This window comes from Lathyrus oleraceus, chromosome 2, assembly GCF_024323335.1.
Source record: "Lathyrus oleraceus cultivar Zhongwan6 chromosome 2, CAAS_Psat_ZW6_1.0, whole genome shotgun sequence".
NCBI lineage: Eukaryota > Viridiplantae > Streptophyta > Magnoliopsida > Fabales > Fabaceae > Lathyrus > Lathyrus oleraceus.
The window spans coordinates 455,486,475-455,497,520 of NC_066580.1; the positions used below are offsets into that span (position 1 = coordinate 455,486,475).

The 11,046-nt window shown below is 36.6% G+C and overlaps 1 long non-coding RNA gene across 1 annotated transcript; it reads left to right on the forward strand.

The window, feature by feature from the left end:
* Positions 1-9,921: 9,921 nt before the first annotated feature.
* Positions 9,922-10,532, forward strand: LOC127121536 (uncharacterized). Its single transcript, XR_007803480.1, has 2 exons — positions 9,922-9,978; positions 10,142-10,532. It is a non-coding gene; the product is annotated as an uncharacterized LOC127121536 (long non-coding RNA).
* The last annotated feature ends 514 nt before the right edge of the window (positions 10,533-11,046 follow it).

Here is an 11,046-nt window from a genome sequence, read left to right on the forward strand (position 1 = left end):
TCAAGAAGCTTGAAGGTATAGTCTCACTTGGAAGGTCAGAATATCTCTGGGAGAAGTCTGATAAACGTGGAGAGGTCAAAGAATGGCATTTGACTTTTTCATATGAGGATTCATGAAGGAGGTAATCAACCAGTAGCATTTGGTATATCTCAGAAGTGAGTTCGAAGGTTCAAGACAATCAACTTATGGTAGCTGATTTTTCTTGAGGAAGGTCTGAGACAAATTACTTTGAGCAGAAAAGTAGTAAGTTGAAGACATAATGAGGTGTTTCCTTTCATCTCTTGGAGCGTGTGGAAGGAGTTTTGAGCTATCTATGGAAGATTATCTCTTGTAATGGGATGAGAATGTATATGTCCCAATTTTTGTCTGGGTTCAAGCAAATGACTCAGTGATTTCTGAAAATTTTCAGATGGTGTTGTTGGGAATTGGGTTTCTGTTCTGGTTAGAAGAGAGATTGACACAGAGTGTGGATGTGTTCAGCCAAGAGGGTTGAACAGAGGGTGTGCTCTTGAAGACATGAAGATGCGTCTTATGTTTTCCATTCATCAAGTGGTCTGAGTTCTCTTGAATCAGGAAGTCTGTAAAGGTCCAACCTTGGAGTGTTGGATATGTTCATATGTGATCTCCATGTTTCAAAATGAGAATTGGTTGTTCATAACAGGGGGAGTTCTGTCTTTGCACTGCAAGTAATCATCAAGCTTGTGGTCTATGTTTTCTCAGTTAACAAGGTATGGAACCCTGTTAGTTAGTGAGATGTTGTGGTAGTTGTCAAGGCTGAGTGAGCAGAAGAATGTCTGACCAGATGTCATGACATTGCCTTGGACAATATTGTTATTTCCTTCTGAAACCCACAGTCATAAGGGAATATGGAAGCAGATGTCAGTATGACATTCTGGATGGTACAAGTGCTGGAGCTACAGTAGCTGTTAATTAATATATGCACAGATTTAGGGGGAGAAGAAGCACCCTTGTGCATTGAGCAGATTTGTGTGTCTTACTAGTTGCATCCATAACTAGTAATTCTGTTGTTTGTTGCACAGATTTAGGGGGAGGAGAAGTACCCTTGTGCACATGTGTATTACTAGTAGCCATAGCTGGTAATTGTTATTTTGCTTCTGCTGTTTAAACTATTGTTAAATGGTTTAACTGCTGATAGTTTACCTTGTGAACAAAAAGGACAGAGTGTTCACAAGATGTCAGATGTGATGTCTTAACAGAAGATATCCTTTGTTCCTGCTGGAAGTTGTATAAGGACATGTGGATGTGTGGTGCCAGATGTCAAGCTATCATTGGAGGTAAGAAGTGGTCTTAGGGAATGGTGACAGGGAGAATATATGGAGAACGCAGACAAAAGCAGTATCAAATGTTAAGACATAGCCTGTAAGGTGTCTGAAAGCATTTAGGGAATAATCTTGGAACTGCTGTTTCTGGAAACAGTCAAGAGCTGTAAAAGGTATTCAAAGATTGTCTGGGATATTGGTGGTGATTCTCTGACTGATTCTCAGCAAATATTTATGAATCTTGACCAAGCATTTACTCCTACCGTTAATTCCTAAGCATGGTCTGGCCTATTTAAAGGATGTTTCAGCACTCCTCTTCTCACAAGAGCGACATTCCATTCCCTCTAAACCATGGCGTTTGTTAAGATTTGGGCATACTGCTCCTGGATCTGGTCTTGTGAAGGTGTTATATATAAATGTTTAGCTAAAAAAGGGGAGAGAAACATTGTCCTGAAGATGCACCAGAAGCAAGCAATATCTGGTAGCAAGGAGAAGATGGATTCAGACACAAAAGTTACTAACTGGGTATATCAGTTGTGTCTTGTGATCTGAGTTAAGAAGACAGTTGTGTCTTGTGATCTGAGTTACATTATATATGTACTCAGCATTACATAATCTTCAGGAAGCCCTACTGCTGAGGGGAAGGGCTGTGGTGGAGCTGATCCTTGTACATCTTCTTCCTCATGTACACCAACAGTGGTGGTGGCATTGGGGTTGTCAAGGACAAAGAGGAAGTGCAGACCCATATTGGGTTATTTGTTTTAGCTAAAATTTTCCAAAGGGGGAGATTGTTAGTACCCTAAGATTGGCATTAATTTTGTAAAACAAATAATGTACTCACCTCTGTTGTTTTAATATGTTGGGTTGAAGAAATTCAACATCTGGACCAACATGTCATGTAAGATGTCACGACATCGGGACTGTGACGTCTCACATGTGTATCAAACTGAATCAGTTAATTCTGGTTTGGTTTGTGATTAATTAGGAGATCTGGTGAATATCCTATCTCCTATGTGAAGATCTTGAAGATTCAATCAGAAGATTTGGTGAATATATTGGTGAATATACAGTTTCTAAATATGAAGATATTTTAGGAACTAAAAGATTGATTGAAGATCTTGATTGTAGCAGAAGATTTCTGCCAGCTCTGTAACAGCAAAGAAGAAGATTTGCTGCGATTTTTGAAGGCCCAAATCCAGTTGGGTGGTTAGGTTATAAATAGGAGATTGTAACCTAGGTTTTGTAAGTCTCAAACAATGTAAAAATTAGAGGTGTGTTTGTGAGGTAAACCTCCCAACTTGTGGGAAGCTTACCAAGTGTTTCTCAGTGCTTGAAAGCATGAGATTAGTTGTAACTCAAAGCCTGTAGGCAAGAGTGATTATGTTCTTGAACGAAGCTGTGAAGCATGTTCAAGATGTTTTGACATTACATGGTAATTGTAGTGATAGGAATGGAAACTGGAGGTTTCTATCTAGGAGTTCCTAGGTATAGATTGCATTGGGTAGGGATTAAGTGAGGAGTTGTAAACGGGGGAGTTTAACTCTGAATTAATACTGCTAATAGTAGATCTTCTTCCTGGCTTGGTATGCCCCCAGAGTAGGTAAAGTTGTACCGAACTGGGTTAACAATTACTGGTGTTTTTACCTTCTGCACTCTGTAATTTATCTGTTATAATTCAGTCTGTTTCTAGTTTGTTTATGAAGGGAAGAACAGACTTGACACACAGCCTGCAGTCTGATTGCAAAACAGAATGTTATGACATTCATTATTGACTGCTGTTACTGATAGACTGGTTAGTCTGTTACGGTTTATCCATCTGTAATGTTGTGACAGATGATGTTCAAAACAATGTTGAGACATCCTGCTTAGAACTGGACAGGATCAATAATCATAAGGGCTATGGTTGATTTCTACTGTGTGTGTGCACTAGATGGACAAAACTGGATGTTCTTATTTCCATGTTGGTATATTATCAGATGTCTAAACATCTGTGACTGAGTGCATATCAGTACTGGATTTTAATTATTATAACTGTCTTGTTGTATTAGTAACAATGTTGGATCAGATGTCATGACTTCGTGTAGAACATCTGAACTCTGACTATACCAGAATTTCAGTTTGGATCGAGATTTGATGTGTTTAATGATCACAAGAGTTTGAAGTACTTGTTCGATCAGAAAGAATTGAATATGAGGCAAAAGAGATAGTTGGAATTCTTGAAAGATTATGATTTTGGTTTGAATTATCATCCTGGAAAGGCGAATGTTGTAGCCGATGCATTGAGTAGGAAGTCATTGCACATGTCTACATTGATGATTCGAGAGTTTGAATTGTTGGAACAATTTAGAGATTTGAGTTTGGTTTGTGAAGCGACGCCTTCGTGTGTTAAGCTTGGTATGTTGAAGCTTACGTGTGGCATTCTTGACGAGATTAGAGAAGGTCAGAAATCAGATTTGAAATTAGTCGATGTTATGACATTGATTAATCAAGGCAAAGGTGGTGACTTTCGGATTGATGATAATGGTATCATGAGGTGTCGTGATCGAGTTTGTGTTCCGGATGTTGCGGATTTGAGAAAGAGGATTCTTGAGGAAGGGCATAGAAGTGGTCTGAGTATTCATCCTGGTGCTACTAAAATGTATCAAGACTTGAGGAAGATGTTTTGGTGGCAAGGTATGAAGAAGGATATAGCGGAATTTGTGTATTCATGTTTGACTTGTCAAAAGTCAAAGATTGAACATCAAAAGTCGTCTGGTTTGATGCAACCGTTATCTATTCCCGAGTGGAAGTGGGATAGTATCTCTATGGATTTTGTTTCGGGTTTACCGAGAACATCAAGTAATTGTGAGGCGATTTGGGTCGTTGGGGACAGGTTGACGAAATGTGCTCATTTTATTCCGATGAGGATGGATTATTCGATGGAGAGACTTGCTAAGTTGTTCATCGAAAGGATTATGTGTTTACATGGTATTCCGTCGAGCATTATTTCGGATAGAGATCCGAGGTTCACTTCGATATTTTGGGAAGGTTTGCAAAGTGCTTTGGGTACGAAATTGCGTTTGAGTTCGGCGTATCATCCGCAAACTGATGGTCAAACGGAGAGGACTATTCAGGCACTTGAAGATCTTTTGAGGTCTTGTGTTTTGGAACAAGGAGGAAATTGGGATAGTTTCTTGCCTTTGATCGAGTTTACGTATCAGTTTCCATTCGAGTATTGGAATGGCACCTTTTGAGGCTCTTTATGGTAGAAGGTGTAGAACTCCTTTATGTTGGTACGAATCGGGAGAGAGTGTTGTGGTTGGACCCGAGTTGATTCAAGAGACTACAGATAAGATTAAGATGATTCAAGAGAAGATGAAGGCTTCTCAAAGTCGTCAAAAGAGTTATCATGATAAGAGGAGGAAGGATCTTAAGTTTGAGAAAGATGAGCATGTGTTTCTTCGAGTTACGCCAATAACGGGTGTTGGTAGGGCTTTGAAGTCGCGTAAGTTGACGCCGCGTTTCATTGGTCCTTATTAGATTTCCGAGAGGGTAGGTGAAGTGGCATATCGGATTGCATTACCACCATCACTTTCTAATCTTCATGATGTGTTCCATGTGTCTCAATTGAGGAGGTACATTGCGGATCCATCGCATGTTGTTCCATTAGATGATGTTCAAGTGAGGGATAATTTGACGGTTGATACATCACCTATGCGAATTGAAGATCGAGAAATGAAGAAGCTTCGTGGTAAGGAGATTGCTTTGGTGAAAGTGATATGGGGCGGAGTCTCCAATGGCAATATTACTTGGGAACTCGAGGATAAGATGAAGTAATTGTATCTGGAGTTGTTCGTGTGAGGTAATTTTCGAGGCCAGAAATCTTTTAAGTGGGGGAGAGTTGTAACAACCCAATTTTAGTAATTATTTCTGATATTATTATTAATATAATTTATTTAAATTATTTGGAGTGTTAAGTAATTAATTGGTTGTTAGGTAGTATAATAATTGATTATATTAATTGATTTGGTGTGTTAATTAATTATTTAGTTGATGTGAGATATAATGAATAATTGAATTAATTAAATTGGTGTGCAATTGAGTTGGTTTAATTATTTGAACTAATTAGAGATATTTAAATATTAGGTCTTATTGGGCCTATTAATTAAATTGGAGATATCACTCTTTAAGCCCAAATATAATACTATATATAAGAGGTAGGAGAGTGAGAATTAAGATTCATTTGATCATTTGAGGCAATAGAGAAAGAGAAGAGGAAAAGTAAGGAGAAGAGGGGAAGACCAAGAGAGGAGCTAGGGTTTCCAGAAAATTGAAGAGGTAAGGGGGGAATCCTTATTATTATGGGTTAGTATGATTGGGTCAATGGGTAGAAGCATGTTTAGGTTAAAATTCCTAATTTTGTATGGTTGTTTGGAATTGTTAGGTTTGATGAGTACCCTTGATTGTAGTGATTTAATTGTGTTAAAACTGAAAATTAACGTTATATAATTAGGATATTGTATGAGTTATAATTTTCTGAACGTGTGGCTTTTTACGGAATCGAAATCGGAGGTCCGAAAGTCCTCCAACGATGAAAAACGCAAAAAAAAATCTGATTCTGTTTTACAGTAACCGGCTACTCACTGAGCGTTAATCGGTTACTTGCTTAAAAATCTGTTAATTCTGTTTTACAGTAACCGGTTACTCACCGAGCGTTAACCGGTTACTTGCTCAAAAAATCTGTTAATTCTGTTTTACAGTAACCGATTACTCACCGAGCGTTAACCGGTTACCACTGTTGAAAAATGAAAAATTGAGATTTTAAAAGTTGTATTCGTTTTGCAATGCAATCTAATTGTACGTATTTGATAATTAGCTTATATTTGTGAATGATATACTGTTATGAATGTGTATATGTATCATTGGTGGATAATTCATAGAGTTGAATTATGGTGATATGTGGAATGTTAAGATGGTAGAGATGATCTTAATTGCATATGTGTTGGTATTTGTACATTCATTCATGGCATGGTCGGCTTCATAGTGGAAGCGGTGAAACTGTGGGTTCACATGGTAGCATACGTTGATCCTTAATTGGAAATAGGCGTAGTAAACGAGCACACGTTGATCCTTAATTGGAAATAGGCGTGGTAGTAGGCTTTGATCTTGTCCGAATCGGAAGCGTGACTTGGATTCTAGATATTGAATCGGAAAGCGGTGAAACGTTGGGTTCACATTGAGGTGCCGCATGCATAGAGTCACATGTCTTGCATTGAGTCACATTAGAGTCATGTGATAATTGAATGTGTGCATGGATGTGATTGTGAGGTGTGTATGAAATCTAGTAATTGAATTTGGTGATGTTTGGATGCATAACTTGGAAAAATATGTGATTATGTGATAGTTGTAGTTGTGAATATATAATATTGGATTCAAATATTATACTTCTTGAATTTTGATGGATGTTTGAAACATGTGAAATAAATGTTGATTAATATTATTTACATGGTTATACGAAGTGTGATGAATTCCTTTAATTGTTGATTTAATGATTGTGCCTTATTATACTTCTTCATAATGATTTGAATTCTCACCCTTTCTGTTTGAATGTTACCTTTACATGGGTATCGTGTAGATACACCAGAGTAGTATTGCTGAAGTGAGTGGACGGTAGCTCGCTCGAGATTAGCCGGAGAGTTTCCGTATTTTAGTTTGAAGACTAGGTAATGAGTCAATGCTCTGGTCATGTAACACGGGGCATATTAGTAGTATTGAACTCGTATCTTATTTGGATATGCATTATGTTATTACTTGTTTTATTTTACCTTGAGGTGATTATTGAGAGATGATCATGGTATGGGACATGGATCATTTTATGAAATACATGAGTATTCATTATTTTCCGCTGCGAACGCATATGCTTGAATATTCATGATAAGTGAGATGTGTTATTTTAAATGACCAGGTGTATTGTATATTGATGATGAATGATGTTGGTTTTTGAAAGCTTTTAGTTTTTGAAAGCGTCGATGTGATGCCCTTTTGTTTATATGCGTGCTTATTTACTCTCATTATATGTTAAGTATTTTGGGGTAGAAAGAGGGGTGTTACAGCAGCCATCGACGCTTTTAGAATCAACACACCATTTGAATCCAAAACGCGTAAAATCTTGTCCTCCAACCGAATTTTGTATCCTCTTTCAAGTAATTGGCCAATGCTTAAAAGATTACACTTAATTCCCGGTATATACAAGACATCTTTGATCCTTGAATGTCCACCATTCATTTTTCCGATCAAAACATCTCCTACCCCTTCGACGCTTAAAGTGGTGTCGTCGGCAAATTTGACTTTACTTTTCGCCGCTTGATTGATTTGCACAAATCAATCTTTTCGACCCGTCATATGTGTTGAACAACCGGAATCCAAGTACCACTCCTCTCTCCCTTGGACTCCATCACGAACGGTAACCAATGCATTTCGATCCGAATGCATTTTCTCGCTATTTTCCGGAACGGTACAGCTACTGTCCCGCAAACTGTCACTACTGTAGCTGCTGCCCGGAACATCCGTAATGTCATAACTCCTCCGTGGTCATTACTAGAAGTGTGTCCTCATCATCTACCTATTCCCTAGCAACCTTGGCTTCATTATTGTGATTCTCATTCTATTTACCACGACACGAATTTGCAAAGTGTCCAAACTTTATGCACTTGTAGCATTGCACCTTACTCACATCACGCTTCTTAAAACCATTGCTATGACCACTATCCTTGGAGCTAATTTCACCCTTTTCACTCGTCGAATGCTTTGAATTTTACGAATCGTTTGAACCAAAATTCAGAAAATTTGATTTACCTCTTGCCGCAAATTTTCCTTTCGACCTCTTATTCTTCTCATTGAAACGCGCTTGCAAAGCAATCTCCGCTTTGGCTTTGTCGGCGCCTCTCTCATCCATCCTTTGTTCATGTGCCTCTAACGAACTTTGCAATTCATCCTTGCTCAAAGTTCTTAGATCCTTTGATTCTTCAATAGCCACAACTATGTTGTCGAAACGCGACGTTAACGAACGCAATACTTTCGATACAACATTATGCTCAAGAATCGTTTCGCCACAAGATTTGATTTGATTAACTAAGTGGGTAATGCGCATAATGTAGTCGTTGATCGTTTCTTTGTCTTCCATTTGTGTTAACTCGAATTGTCGCTTGTAAGTTTGTAACCTTACAACCTTCGCTTTGACGGCACCGTCATATGCTTTCTCCAAGATTTCCCATGCTTGCTTCGCCGATTCACAATCGCCAACCTTCTCGAAATTGTCGTTATCAACACACGAATGAATCAAGAATATGGCTTTGTAATCCTTCTTCTTCTCTTCTTTGTGTGTAGCTCTTTGAATGTCGGTAGCCTCTGCCCCTAATTGTGTAACTCCATTGACGACAATCTCAATCACCTATTGATAACCAAACAAAACCCTCATTTGTTTCGCCCATTTATCATAGTTCTTCGAATCAAGAATCGGGAGATTGGTGGGAATTCGATCATTGGAAACGGTTGCCATTGTTGCAGCGGATTAGGATCGATAACCAAGGCTCTTGATGCCAAATGTTAGAACATAAAACTCAAATTGAAGGTTTGACAATGGTGGAAGAAAAGAAAATCGGGGAAGATGAAGTTGAGAGAGAATTAGAGAGAATAGAGTAAAATTGGATGATAGTAATTTTTGGCATTAATTCTGAATTGGGAATATTACAAGAGTATTTATAGATTGAGAGAATAAAATGATACAACACTAAAATACAACTAAAGTGACTCTACAAATAAATTCTGTTAGTTTTGGAAGGGTAAAAACAGAATTTAATTGTAATTAACACAATATAATTCTCAAATTTTACAGAAATCCCAAAAGTCCAGAAATCATAACAACCATATCACAATAATCATACAACTCACAAATTAATAGAAAATCGCAAAAAGGGCATCACAAAAATCATACATTCATACGTAATTTCATTTTAACAATAAAATTATAAAGTAAAACATCAATCAATGACCTTAGGGGTTTTGGCCAAACCCTTTGAGTCATCAATAAGGACAAATGTCATATAATACGAAATATAGAGAGAGGAGAGTAAGGACTTCTCATTATCTTGACTGCTTAAGGCCACCCAGAAGTAAAAAAAAAATCCCCCTTATCTCAGAATTTGAAGCTTTGACAAATTTCTTTATTTTCTTCGTAGTTGCTCCTAAAACTCTATTCTAAAACCCATATTTCACGATCACCCACTTTTCCCGAAGATATTTTTTCCATACCCTGAAGCCCTCTCATTAACTTATATGTAAGCCAAAGTTCTAAGTTGTTTCCACCCACGCTAATTTGATTTTAATTAAAATAATTATTTTATTTAAATAAATTGCCACTAAATAATTATTCAATAAAAATTTAAATTATATAATAACCAAAAAATATTTTTTTTTATTTAATCTAATAATTTTTCTAATTATTTCTAAATAATTAAAAAATTTAATTCTTTCTAAATTAAATAATTTCTATTTTATTTCTCCATTCTCAATACTCTATATTTCAATTATTTATTAAATTATTAAAATACCCTTAACTCTAATAAAAACTCCTGAAATCTCAAATAATAACATCACAACTCGCAAACGACGCAACGATATGCAACATAAGAAGCGTACAGAGAGATCAATATCTGAACCGGTGAGTCTTCCTTCTTCTAGCTTCAATCCGAAATTTGTTTCGATTTCGCATCGACACCGTTGCAATTTCGATAATTATTGTTGGACACAATTTGAATTCCTGAATTGAAGCTTTGAATCGTTGAATTAAAATGATGTCCATGACCGCGATTCCCTGAATGTAGTTGAATTAATGGAATCGCAATCCATGAATGCAAAGAAGGTTGAAGAATGCGATGATGAACTCTGAAAATGCGATGCTAATTGTTATGAAAACAAGACGCTGTTGAGGTTGAAAACGCGATGATGTTATTAAATTCCAAAACACGATGCCGAATCCGTGAATTCTGAAATCGCGTTGTTGTTTCATCTTTTCTACATAATCGATTTTCTTTTTCCTTTTGGTTTCAACTATGTGAACGCATTTCCTTGTTTTTTGTAGCATTGTATTGGGTTTGGTCCTAAGGCCCAAACGGTGTTGTTTCATTGCACACGCCTCTACCATGGGCATGCACTCCCTCCTTCATGTTCATATTAATTAATTCCATTTAATCTAGTTAAATTGATCGATTTTAATTTAATTTCGGATTTAAGTTTCAGTTTCTGTGCTTATAGCAATTAATGCTAGATTAGTCTTAATTTTTCTATCATGTGATAGTTAGAAACAATTAGGATAATCGTAATTGTAATAATTATGATTAATTTGTTAATTGGATGGATTAATTTGTTAATTATAATTAATTTGTTAATTGGATTAATTTTTTAATTGTGATTGATAGGTTAATCGTAATCATTAGAAATTTTAGATTTAAGTTGATTAAACTTAGCTTAATTTTTCATCATGTATTCATGTATTACTTTTAACTAATTAGTTAGTTTTAATTAATTCTAAATAATCTTGTTTATTAATTCCATTAATCAAATTTTATGCATATGGATCATTTTTCCCCTAGGGTTTGGGATCTCCTGATTAGCATGCTCTCTTAGCTTAGGGTTTGTTTAGGTTTAATTGATCATTTTAATCATTTGATTCTCATGTGAATTTTCTTATTTGATTGATTATACCGCAACTATTGCATGTTCCCCTAGT